This window comes from Capricornis sumatraensis, chromosome X (genome assembly GCF_032405125.1).
Source record: "Capricornis sumatraensis isolate serow.1 chromosome X, serow.2, whole genome shotgun sequence".
NCBI classification, from domain to species: Eukaryota; Metazoa; Chordata; class Mammalia; order Artiodactyla; family Bovidae; genus Capricornis; species Capricornis sumatraensis.
Window position 1 is genome coordinate 11270273 of NC_091092.1, and position 12833 is coordinate 11283105.

General features: G+C 41.0%; 1 protein-coding gene across 1 annotated transcript in view; it reads right to left on the bottom strand.

Annotated features, from left to right (window-relative positions):
* The window catches only part of IL1RAPL2 (interleukin 1 receptor accessory protein like 2), a 575701-nt gene that overhangs the window by 372952 nt on the left and 189916 nt on the right, over positions 1-12833 (bottom strand). The gene's annotated exons all lie outside the window — the stretch shown is intronic.

A 12833-nucleotide genomic window follows, 5' to 3' on the forward strand; every position in this document is an offset into this window, starting at 1 on the left:
TGTTTCTTCTAGAAAAAGAAAAGTGAAGTCGCTCAGTCATGTCCAACTCTTTGCCACCCCATGGACACTAGGCTCCTCCATCCATGGGATTTTCTAGGCAAGAGTAGTGGAGCAGGTTGCCGTTTCCTTCTCCAGGGAACTTCCCGACCCAAGGATCGAACCCAGGTCTCCCACATTGTAGACAGATGCTTTCCGTCTGAGCCACCACTTAAGAGCTTCCCTGATACCTCAGTTGGTAAAGAATCCGCCTGCAATTCAGGAGACCTGGGTTCGACCCCTGGGCTGGGAAGATCCCCTGGAGAAGGGAAAGGCTACCCACTCCAGTATTCTGGCCTGGAGAATTCCATGGACTGTATAGTCCATGGGGTCACAAAGAGTCAGACACTACCGAGCGACTTTATTTCTTCTAGGTCTTGTTAAACCTTTCTTACATCTTCTCAATCCTTGTCTCCAGGCTACTTACCTGTGATTCCATTTTGATTTCAAGATTTTGGATCATTTTCACTATCATTATTTGGAATTTTTTATCAGGTAGTTTCCCTATCTCTTCCTCTTTTGTTTGGGTTGGTGGGCATTTATCCTGTTCCTTTACCTGCTGGATATTCCTTTGTCTCTTCATCTTGTTTATATTGCTGTGTTTGGGGTGGCCTTTCTGTATTCTGGCAGTTTGTGGAGTTGTCTTTATTGTGGAGTTTCCTCGCTGTGGGTGGGGTTGTACCAGTGGCTTGTCAAAGTTTTTTGGTTAGGGAAGCTTGTGTCGGTGTTCTGGTGGGTGGAGCTGGATTTCTTCTCTCTGGAGTGCAATGAAGTGTCCAGTAATGAGTTATGAGATGTCAATGGTTTTGGAGTAACTTTGGGCAGCCTGTATATTGAAGCTCAGGGGCTGTGTTCTTGTGTTGCTGGAGAATTTGTGTGGTATGTCTTGCTCTGGAACTTGTTGGCCCTTGGGTCATGCTTGGTTTCAGTGTAGGTATGGAGGTGTTTGATGACCTCCTGTCAATTAATGTTCCCTGGAGCCAGGAGTTCTCTGGTGTTCTCAGGATTTGTACTTAAGCCTCCTGCTTCTTCTTTTCAGTCTTATTTTTACAGTAGTTTCAAGGCTTCTCCTTCTATACAGCACTGTTGGTAAAACATCTCCTTTCAAAGACAACGGGATGCTTTTCTGGTGCCTGATGTCCTCTGCTGGCATTCAGAAGTTGTTTTGTGGAATTCACTTAGCATTTAAATGTTCTTTTGATGAATTTGTAGGGGAGAAAGTGGTCTCCCCGTCCTATACCTCTGCCATCTTAGGACCACCCCCCAGGAAATCACATTTAGAATCAAACCCCATACCCACCAGAGACGCTTGGAGGGCTCAAACAAAACGTTGTGCACACCAGGACACCCCACAGGGACTGAGCCAGACCTGCCTTTGAGTGTTTGAGTGTCTCATGTTGAGGTATGGGTCAACAGTGGCCTTCCACAAGGGCAGGGGCTCTGGGTGCAGCAGACCTGGGTATGGCATAAGCCCTCTTGGAGATCACCATTAACCCTATAACAGAGTCATCAGAACTTACACAGGACTGGAGAAACAGACTCTTTGAAGGCACAAACAAAACCTCTTGTATACCAGGACCCAGGAAAAAGAAGCAGTGACCCCACAAGAGACTGACCAAGACTTGCCCATGAGTGTCCAGGAGTCACTGGCAGAGGCTTGGGTTGGCAGTGGCCTGGCCTGGGCAGTGGCCTGGATGGCAGGGTTGAGGGCACTGAATGCAGCAGTGTGTGAATGTGACCTTTTGAAGGAGGTCTCCATTACCTTCATTACATCTACCATAGTTTGGCTGCAGGTCAAACAACAGGGAGGGGACATAGTCCTGCCCATCAACAGAAAACTGAATTAAAGATTTACTGAGCATGGCCCCTCCCATCAGAACAAGACCTAGTTTCCCCTTCAGTCAGTCTCTCATATCAGGAAGCTTCCATAAGCCCATCAGAACAAGACTCAGTTTCCTCCTTAGTCAATCTCTCCCACCAGGAAGCTTCCATAAACCTCTTATCCTTCTCCATCAGAGGGCAGATAGATTGAAAACCACAGTCACAGAACACTAGCCAATCTAATCACATGGACTACAGCCTTTTCTAACTCAATGAAACTATGAGCCATGCCATGTAGGGCCACCCAAGACAGACGAGTCATGGTGGAGAGTTCTGACAAAATGTGGTCAATTGGAGAAGGGAATGGCAAACCACTTCAGTATTCTTGCCTTGAGAACCCCATGAACAGTATGAAAAGGCAAAAACATAGTACACTGAAAGAGGAATTCCCCAGGTTGGTAGGTGCCCAATATGCTACTGGAGATCAGTGGAGAAAAACTCCAGAAAGAATGAAGGGATGGAGCCAAAGCAAAAACAACACCCAGCTTTAGATGTGACTGGTAATAGAAGCAAGGTCCGATGATGTAAAGAACAATATTGCATAGGAACCTGGAATGTTAGGTCCATTAATCATGGCAAATTGGAAGTAGTCAAACAGGAGATGGCAAGAGTGAACATCAACATTTTGGGAATCAACGAACTAAAATAGACTGGAATGGGTGGATTTAACTCAGATGACAACTATATCTACTATTGTGGGCAAGAATCCCTTAGAAGAAATGGAATAGCCATCATAGTCAACAAAAGAGTCTGAAATGCTGTACTTGGAAGCAATCTCAAAAATAACAGAATGATCTCTGTTCGTTTCCAGGGCAAACCATTCAATATCAGAGTAATCCAAATCTATGCCCCAACCAGTAATGCTGAAGAAGCTGAAGTTGAATGGTTCTATGAGACCTATAGGATCTTCTAGAACTAACACCCAAAAAAGATATCCTTTTCATTATAGGGGACTGAAATTCAAAAGTAGGAAGTCAAGAAACACCTGGAATAACAGGCAAATTTGGCCTTGGAGTACAGAATGAAGCAGGGCAAAGGCTAATAGAGTTTTGCCAAGAGAATGCACTGTCATAGCAAGCACCCTCTTCCAACAATACAAGAGAAGATTCTACACGTGGACATCACCAAATGATCAATACCAAAATCAAATTGATTATATTCTTTGCAGCCAAAGATAGAGAAGGTCTTTACAGTCAGCAAAAACAAGACCAGGAGCTGACTTTGACTCAGATCATGAACTTCTTATTGTCAAATTCAGACTTAAATTGAAGAAAGTAGGGGAAACAATTAGACCATTCAGGTATGACCTAAACCAAACCCCTTATGATTATATAGTGATTGTGAGAAATAAATATAAGGGAGTAGATCTGAGAGACAGAGTGCCTGATGGACTATGGACAGAGGTTTGTGATATTGTACAGGAGAGAGGGATCAAGACCATCCCCAAGAAAAAGAAATACAAAAAAAGCAAAATGGCTGTCTGAGGAGGCCTTACAAATAGCTGTGAAAAGAAGAGAAGCAAAAAGCAAAGGAGAAAAGAATAGACATACACATCTGAATGCATGACAACAGCCATGAAATCAAAAGACACTTACTCCTTGGAAGGAACGTTATAACCAACCTAGAGAGCATATTAAAAAGCAGAGACATTACTTTGCCAACAAAGATCCATCTAGTCAAGGCTACGGTTTTCCCAGTAGCCATATAGGGATGTGAGAGTTGGACTATAAAGAAAGCTGAGCGCCAAAGAACTGATGCTTTTGAACTACGGTATTGGAGAAGACTCTTGTATTCCCTGGTGGCTCAGACATTAAAGCATCTGCCTGCAATGTGAGAGACCCAGGTTCAATTCCTGGGTTGGGAAGATCCCCTGGAAAAGGAAATGGCAACCCACATCCATACTCTGCCTGGAAAATCCCATACCAGGTTCCTCTGGTAGGTTACAGTCCATGTGGTCACAAAGAGACATAACTGAGCAGCTTCACTCTCTTTCTTTCTTGAGAGTCCCTTGGACTGCAAGGAGATCCAACCAGTGCATCCTGATGGAGATCAGTGCTGAGTGTTTATTGGAAGGATTGATGTTGAAGCTGGACGTCCATACTTTGGCCACCTGATGGGAAGAGCTGACTCATTTCAAAAAACCCTGATGCTAGGAAAGATTGAAGGCAGGAGGAGAAGGGGATGACAGAGGATGAGATGGTTGAATGGCATCACTGATTCAATGGAGATGAGTTTGGGTAAACTCTGGGCATTGGTAATGGACAGGGAGGCCTGGCATGCTGCAGTCCATAGGGTGGCAAAGAGTTGGACATGACTTAGTGGGTGAACTGAACTGAACTGAACTGAATGTTCATGGGTTTCTCAAGGCAAGAATGCTGAAGTGGTTTGCCATTTCCTACTCCAGTGGACCACGTCTTGTCAGAACTCTTCACCATGACTGTCTGTCTTGGATGGCCCTACAGGGCATGGCTCATAGTTTCATTGATTTAGACAAAGCTGTGATCCATGTGATCAGGTTGATTAGTTTTCTGTGATTCTGGTTTTTATTCTGTCTGCCCTCTGACAGATAAGGATAAGAGGCTTATGGAAGCTTCCTGATATGAGAGACTGACTGAAGGGGAAACTGGGTCTTGTTCTGATGGGTGGGGCCATGCTCAGTAAACCTTTAATTCAGTTTTCTGTTGATGGGTGGAGCTGTGTTCCCTCCCTGCTATTTACCTGGGGTCAATCTATGGTGACCCTCTATAGCTAACACCCATGAACAGTTAGAAAAGGCAGAAAGATAGTACACTGAAACATGAACTCCCCAGGTGGGTAGGTGCTCAATATGTAAGAGACGGAGCCAAAGCAAAACACCACCCAGTTGTCAATGTGACTGGTAATAGAAGTAAAGCCCAATGCTGTAAAGAACAATATTGCATAGGAACCTGGGATGGTCATGAATCAAGATAAATTGGAAGTGGTCAAATAGGAGATGGCAAGAGTGAACATCGACATTTTAGGAATAAGTGAACTAAAATGGAATGGAATGGGTGGATTTAACTCAGATGACCATTATATCAACTACTATGGGGAAGAATCCCTTAGAAAAAATAAAGCAGCCCTCATGGTCAACAAAAAGTCCAAAATGCAGTACTTGGATGCAATCTCAAAACTGACAGAATGATCTCTGTTCGTTTCCATTCAATATGGCAAATGATTCAATATCAGAGTAATCCAAGTCTATGCCCCAACCAGTAATGCTGAAGAAGGTGAAGTTGAAAGGTTCTATGAAGACCTAGAAGGTCTTAGATAGCTAACACCAAAAAAAGATGTCCTTTTCATTATAGGGGACTGGAATTCAAAAGTAGGAAGTCAAGAGATATCTGGAGTAACAGGGAAATCTAGCCTTGGAGTACAAAACGAAGCAGGCACCAGGCTAACAGAGTTTTGCCAAGGGAATGTACTGGTCATAGCAAATGCCCTCTTCCAATAATACAAGACAAGACTCTACACATGGACATCACAAAACGGTCAATACTGAAATCAGATTGATTATATTCTTTGCTGCATATGTGAATATGACTGTAGAGTCAGCTCTATACAGTCAGCAAAGACAAGACCAGGAACTGACTGTGGCTCAGATCATGAATGTCAAATTAGACAATTATTGTCAAATTTAGACTTAAACTGAAGAAAGTAGGGAAAACCACTAGACCATGCAGGCATGACATAAATCAAATACCTTACATTATACAGTGGAAGTGACAAATAGATTCAAGGGATAAGATCTAATAGACAGGGTGCCAAAAGAACTATGGATGGAGTTTCATGACATTATACAGGAGGCACTGATCAAGACCATCCCCAAGAAAAAGAAATGCAAAAGGGCAAAATGATTCTTTGAGGACATCTAACAAACAGTTATGGGAAGAAGAGAAGTGAAAAGCAAAGGAAAAAAGGATAGATATACCCATCTGAATGCATAGTTCCAAAGAATAGCAAGGAAAGATAAGAAAGCCTTCCTCAGTAATCAGTGCAAAGAAACAGAGGAAAACAATAGAATGGGAAAGATTAGAGATCTCTTCAAGAAAATTAGAGATACCAAGGGAACATTTCACAAAAAATGGGCACAATTGAGGGCAGAAATGGTATGAACCTAACAGAAGCAGAAGATATTAAGAACAGGTGGCGAGAATACACAGAAGAACTATACAAAAAAGATCCTCACAACCCAGATAATCATGATGGTGTGACCACTCACCAAAAGCCAGACAGCCTGGAATGAGAAGCCAAGTGGGCCTTAGGAAGCGTCACTATGGACAAAGCTAGTGGAGGTGATGGAATTCCAGTTGAGCTATTTCAAATCCTAGAAGATGATGCTGTGAAAGTGCTGCACTTAGTATGCCAGCAAATTTGGAAAACTCAGCAGTGACCACAGGACTGGAAAAGGTCAGTTTTCATTCCAGTCCCAAAGAAAGGCAATGTCAAAGAATCCTCAAAGTACCGCACAATTGCACTCATCTCACACGTTAGCAAAGTAATGCTCAAAATTCTCCAAGTTAGGCATGAGCATTATGGGAACCGTGAACTTCCAGATGTTCAAGCTGGATTTTGAAAAGGCAGAGGAACCAGAGATCAAATTGCCAACATCTGCTGGATCATCGAAAAAGCAAGAGAGTTCCAGAAAAAAAACATCTCTTTCTGCTTTATTGACTATACCAAAGCCTTTGACTGTGTGGATCAGAACAAACTGTGGGAAATTCTTTAAAAGATGGGAATACCAGACCACTTTACCTGCCTCCTGAGAAATACATGTACAGGTCAAGAAGCAACAGTTAGAACTGCACATGGAACAACAGATTGGTTCCAAAGAGGAAAAGGAGTACGTCAAGGCTGTATATTGTTACCCTGCTTATTTAACTTATATGCAGAGTACCTCATGCGAAATGCCGGGCTGGATGAAGCACAAGCTGGAATCAAGATAGCTGGGAGACATATCAATAACCTCAGATATGCAGATGACACCACCCTTATGGCAGAAAGCAAAGAACTAAAGAGTCTCTTGATGAAAGTGAAAAAAGGAGAGTGAAAAACCTGGCTTAAAACTCAACATTCAGAAAACTAAGATCATGGCGTTTGGTTCCATCACTTCATAGCAAAAAGATGGGGAAACAGTGGAAACAATGGCAGACTTTATTGTTTGTGGGCTCCAAAATCACTGCAGATTGTGACCACAGCCATGAAATCAAAAGACACTCCTTGGAAGGAACGTTATCACCAACCTATACAGCATACTAAAAATCAGAGATATGACTTTGCCAGCAAAGGTCCTCTAGTCAAAGCTGTGTTTTTTCTAGCAGTCATGTATGGATGTGAGAGTTGGACTATAAAGAAAGCTGAGTGCCAAACAATTTATGCTTTTGAACTGTGGTGTTGGAGAAGACTTTTGAGAGTCCCTTGGACTGCTAGGAGATCCAACCAGTCCATCTTAAAGGAAATCAGTCCTGAATGTTCATTGGAAGGACTGGTGTTGAAGCTGAGACTCCAATACTTTGCCCATCTGATGTGAAGAACTGACTCCTTGGGTAAGACCCTGATCCTGGGAAAGATTGTTGGAAGAGAAGGGGACGACAGAGGATGAGATGGTTGGATGGCATCAACTCGATAGACATGTGTTTGAGCAAGCTCCAGGAGTTGGTGATGGACAGGGCAGCCTAGCATGTTGCAGTACATGGGGTTGTAAAGAGTCGGACATGACTGAGGAACTGAACTGAACTGAACTGAACTCCTCTCCAAGGTGAGATGTAATCTTCCCTCTATCAGGTTAGATGCACTCTGGAACTGAAAAGTTGGTTTTTCAGTTGTGGCAGATTCATAGCTGCCGTACATTTCTTTTCAGTCTGACCCTGTCCTGGTGCCTTAGTTGGAGGAGACCAAGAATCAAAAAGCTACCCCTCCCATCCCAGCTGGCTGCCAGAACAGGACACCTCTGGTGGCAGTATACAAGATCATGAGGCAGGGCATACCTGTGAACGGAGCTAAGCAAGAGACAAGTTTTCTGGGAAGAACATGGTGGAAAGGAAAGTCTTGCCAGTTACACACTGAGACCCTTTTTTCACTGTTTAGCTTCTCACCACTCCCTCTCCTTCAGTTTCAATGTAAATCCTTTTTATCATTCCACTTCCTACCCCTGTTGTGTACTATTCTTATCCTAAGCAGTATGATTGTCTTGGCACAGGTCTCCCAGGCTTGTCTTTCTTGAGGAAGTTAAGAAGAAGTAGACAGAAGTCTTTCTGTCCAGGATCAGCCGGCGGCTGAAGTTAAATCCAATTGTAATCCTGCTATCGCTTAGTAGGCTAGTGTGGCTTTTCAGTCAAACTTCTCCAAACTTCCCAATACTGATTGAGTTGGTGCTGTCAAAATGAAAAATCTTAATTTTAAATATTCAGCCAAGATTCAAGTTGTTTTTGGAAGCCATTGCTAGGAAAGCATTTAAATAAACCTTAGCTATTAACTAACTAAGCGGTATAAACCTATGGATATTTCTTTGCTTCCTCAATATAAATATACCTCACATTATAATTTGGTTTCCTGATACATACACTCCTTAGTCCCTGAGACAGAATTATCTAAGAAAAACAAGGAATCTTCAATGGGCCAAACACATGTCTGACTAGGAAGGTTCTTTATGAGGTTGCTGGAAACACACTATCAGAAGGAAATTTCTAGGACTTTGGTTTAATATGCAAAAACTTTCTCTCAATTTTAATTATCCAAAAATAGAATAGGCCGCCTTGAGTCTGAATGACCACATGCTAAGGATTTGAAAAGGGAATTCTACAATGGCTAACAAGTTGAACTAGATCAGTAGTGCCAAAATAGCACACAGGACAATTGCATTGAAAGTACCCAGTAGATTTGTTTATAATCCAGGTTCTCAGGCCCCATTTCAGTGAACTGAAATCTCAGAGTTGAACCCAAGACTCTATTTCAAAAAGTGATTGTAGGTGGTTCATAATGTGAGGGTAGGTTTGTGAGTCCGTGACTCAAATGACTTAAAAAATCCCTTTCAGACTCAATTGCCCTTTATCTGTTGTACTTAAAAACCTGGGATTAATTTTTTCATCTGAAAACTTTTTTAATTTTAATGTGAAAGAGTCTCTAAAGCATTGGATCATATATATTATCATTTATCAGCAACAAATATGCATTTATAACTATTTCTTCCTTTGACAGTGTACTTGATTTCATTTACTGAATCAAATATTACCCATTAGTTTAGAGTTGCCTCTGGATTAGGCTTGCACTCCAGCAGCTTTGTAGACCAAGCTGTCAGCAAAAGAATATATATAATTGTTGGCAAAAATTTTCTGTGATACTTCCACTGCTCTCTGGGTTTGAAATAAATATAGCACTTTTTCTTTACATCTGTTGCCTTCTCATGTGGATGTGTTTGTGATCATCTGCCCAAAATATAGTAGAATGCAAGTCTTATTTCTGGAAAACAACAAACAGCATCCCTACTCTCAATTTAGTAGAATTTTGGCTTTGAAGAAGGCTATGGAAACAGTCAGACGTGGAATCGTTGGTACATATAGAATGAAGGCAAATACTCAAAGTAACTGCATGTGATGACTGCAAAATGCTTGTTACAATGAATGATATTTCTCTCACAATCCCTCCAATACTTAAAAATTCAAAAGAAAAAAAAATGTTATCATTGTCATATTTCTAAAGTACTAGTGGACTGATAATACAGGATAAACTCCATGAAAACTATTGCCACAGTGAAATTTTCCATTGTAATAAATGGATTTTAAAGACATGACTACTGGCCCTTATTTTTCCTAATGAATTTTCACAAAACTATCACACATTGTGGATGTCCACGTGGCAATTGTTATGATGGAATTTGCCATGTGTCATTCTGAATTTTTTAAGCACTCATAACATAGAACCAATCTAATTTTGTGGGAGGAACTAGATGATATACTTCTGGGGAATTCTATGTTTTCACTCCCAGTCCAATGAATACAGAGGTTAAAAAATCTGCTAACGTTGGCAAAACAAATCAGTGGTTCTACTCAGTATGATGAAGCTTATCTGTCATGGGCTCTTATCAGATACAGTCCAGTCATTTTCAAATTGTTTCAGTTTCTCAGACCTCTAAACAACTGGAAGGAAAAAGTGATTAGGATATCTTCTGGTTTTGATTTTATAAAAATAAGGTAAATAACAAGTAAGACATTTCCCAGGTATTTTTTTTTTAAAGAACAAATGAATATATGCTTTTTGGGATTAGTGTTCAGATGGTCAGTCATGTCCAACTCTTTGCGACGCCATGGACTGCAGCACACCAGGCTTCCCTATCCATCATCAAGTCCTGGAGCTTGCTCAAACACATGTCCATCGAGTTGGTGATGCCATCCAACCATCTCATACCCTGTTGTCCCCTTCTCCTACCACCTTCAATCTTTCCAAGCATCAGGGTCTTTTCAGATGAGTCAGTTCTTTGCATCAGGTGGCCAAAGTATTGGAGTTTCAGTTTTAGCATCAGTCCTTCCAATGAATATTCAGGACTGATTTCCTTTAGGATGGGCTGGTTGGATCTCCTTCTAGTCCAAGGGACTCTCAAGAGCCTTCTCCAACATCACAGTTCAAAAGCATCAATTCTTTGACACTCAGCTTTCTTTATAGTCCAACTCTCACAACCATACATGACTTCTGGAAAAACCATGGCTTTGACTAGACAGACCTTTGTTGGCAACATAATGTCTCTGCTTTTTATTATGCTGTCTAGGTTGGCCATAACTTTTCTTCCAAGGAGCAAGTGTCTCTTAATTTCATGGCTGTAGTCACCACCTGCAGTGATTTTGGAGCCCCAAAAATAAAGTCTGTCACCGTTTCCATTGTTTCCCCATCTATTTGCTATGAAGTGATGGGACCAGATGCCATGATCTTCATTTTCTGAATGTTGAGCTTTAAGCCAACTTTTTCACTCTCCTCTTTCATTTTCATCAAGAGGCTTTTTAGTTCCTCTTCACTTTCTGCCATAAGGGTGGTGTCATCTGCATATCTGAGGCGATTGATATTTCTCCCGGCAATCTTGATTCCAGCTTGTGCTTCAAACACTTGGGATTAGTGTAGATTCAAGTTAATTTCCTCCACCTGCTATATCTACCATCCAATTATCACAGAATGCCTGAGCAACTACTAGATCAAAATTCAATGATGTTGAGTATAATTGTGAGGGTGAGTATATATTTCTGCATCCTAATTTCATAAAAACTCAATGATTATTCTCCACAGGCAGATTAATCAAAATATGCAATTAATCAGAATATCCCTCAATTAGTTACACAGATCTTCCCGAGCCAGGAATTGAACTGGGGTCTCCTACATAAAGGCGGATTCTTTACCAACTGAGCTATAAGGGAAGCCCAATTAGTTTTGCATGTTATCATTATGGCTTCAGGTGATGTAATTTCACCTACAGTTAATTTTGTTTTCTTTGTTTTTCTACACACATTCTGAGCTGGATGCTCACAGAGTTAACCATTATAACAATGGTGATGGTAAAGTCAATAACAGACAGAAGGTACAGGAATGGACAAAAGTAAAGGAGTAGTGACATTAGGGTGAAGAAAAGGGGGATTCGAACTTGACACTTAGGACAATACTACACAATATAACAATTTTTCATTTTTCTTTACCTCTCTCAGCGTTCTTTTTAGTAATTATTCACTGAGTCATTGGTTCCTTTTTTCACTTAACCATGTGTTGAGCAATAAGTATATGCCAGACATTGTTTTGGTCAGCTCTAGAATTACATAGATCAACTAGAACAATTCCCTCACCTTTTGTAGTTCAGGTTAAAGCTGAAGAGATAGTAACTAAGTAATTTTGGTTCAATGTATTAATTCTAAGTACTAAGACAGGTTGCTGAAAATGCTAGAAGTGGGCAGGGGAGAGAAGTACTTGTTGTACTTGGGAAGGTTGCTCAGAGAAAACTTCACTAAGAAGATACTATTACAGTTATACCTTGACAAATGAATAATAGTTCGTTAAACAGAAAGTGAGTAGAATGGCATTCTAGGCAGAAAAAAATCATGGAGGAGGTCATATACTCTGTGGACTAACTGCATAAGAGATTAGAGGAGAGAAGGAGACAGAAAGGTAGGCTGAGATGAGGATTACTGTTATTTATGTACATGGGTTGTCCTTTCGGCTAGACTGCAAGCTTCTTGAGGTTGAGATTCAAGTCTCAGCCTTTCATCCTCCCACCCGGTCATTCAATAAACATCTTTTGATTGTCCCCTGTAAGACAAAGCCTACAGACAGTAGACAGCATTGCTGATACATTGGACATGCCCTGAAGGACATGCCCATATAATATTATGGTGATAGAGAAAAACACAAAAACAAATAACTGTGGTATATGTGATGAATGCTAACCAAATGAAAATCCCCTCTTGCAGGATTTTCTAGCAATTTAATATAAATTTTACACAAACCAAATTTCCTGTTTGGTAAAAAGAAGAAGGAATGCCCCAAAACTTTATGTTTCTAAAAAACTCCCCTGCTCCCTCTCAATTTCCTAACATGGGGCCAAGTGCTCATTAAAAAGTTGTTGATCCTGAATGAAATGAACTAACTACGGAGGAAAGGAGAAAGCTAGCATTGCAATTTACAAAACTGAGCTAGATTATCAGTAAAACGTGAGATAGGGAACAAAGGCAAACTATGAAGAAATACTGTGGCCTAGCTATCAGGAAGCCAAGGAAAAAGGAGTTATCAAAGAACCAGCTTTGATGTTCTGCATCCTTTCTTAATATGTTGCTTTTTGGTTAGGATTACATTGGTTAAAGACATGGCCCTTTAACTTTGTCAGTCTCTTCCTCCTGACAATGAAAAGCAAATGAGAATAAGGCAAA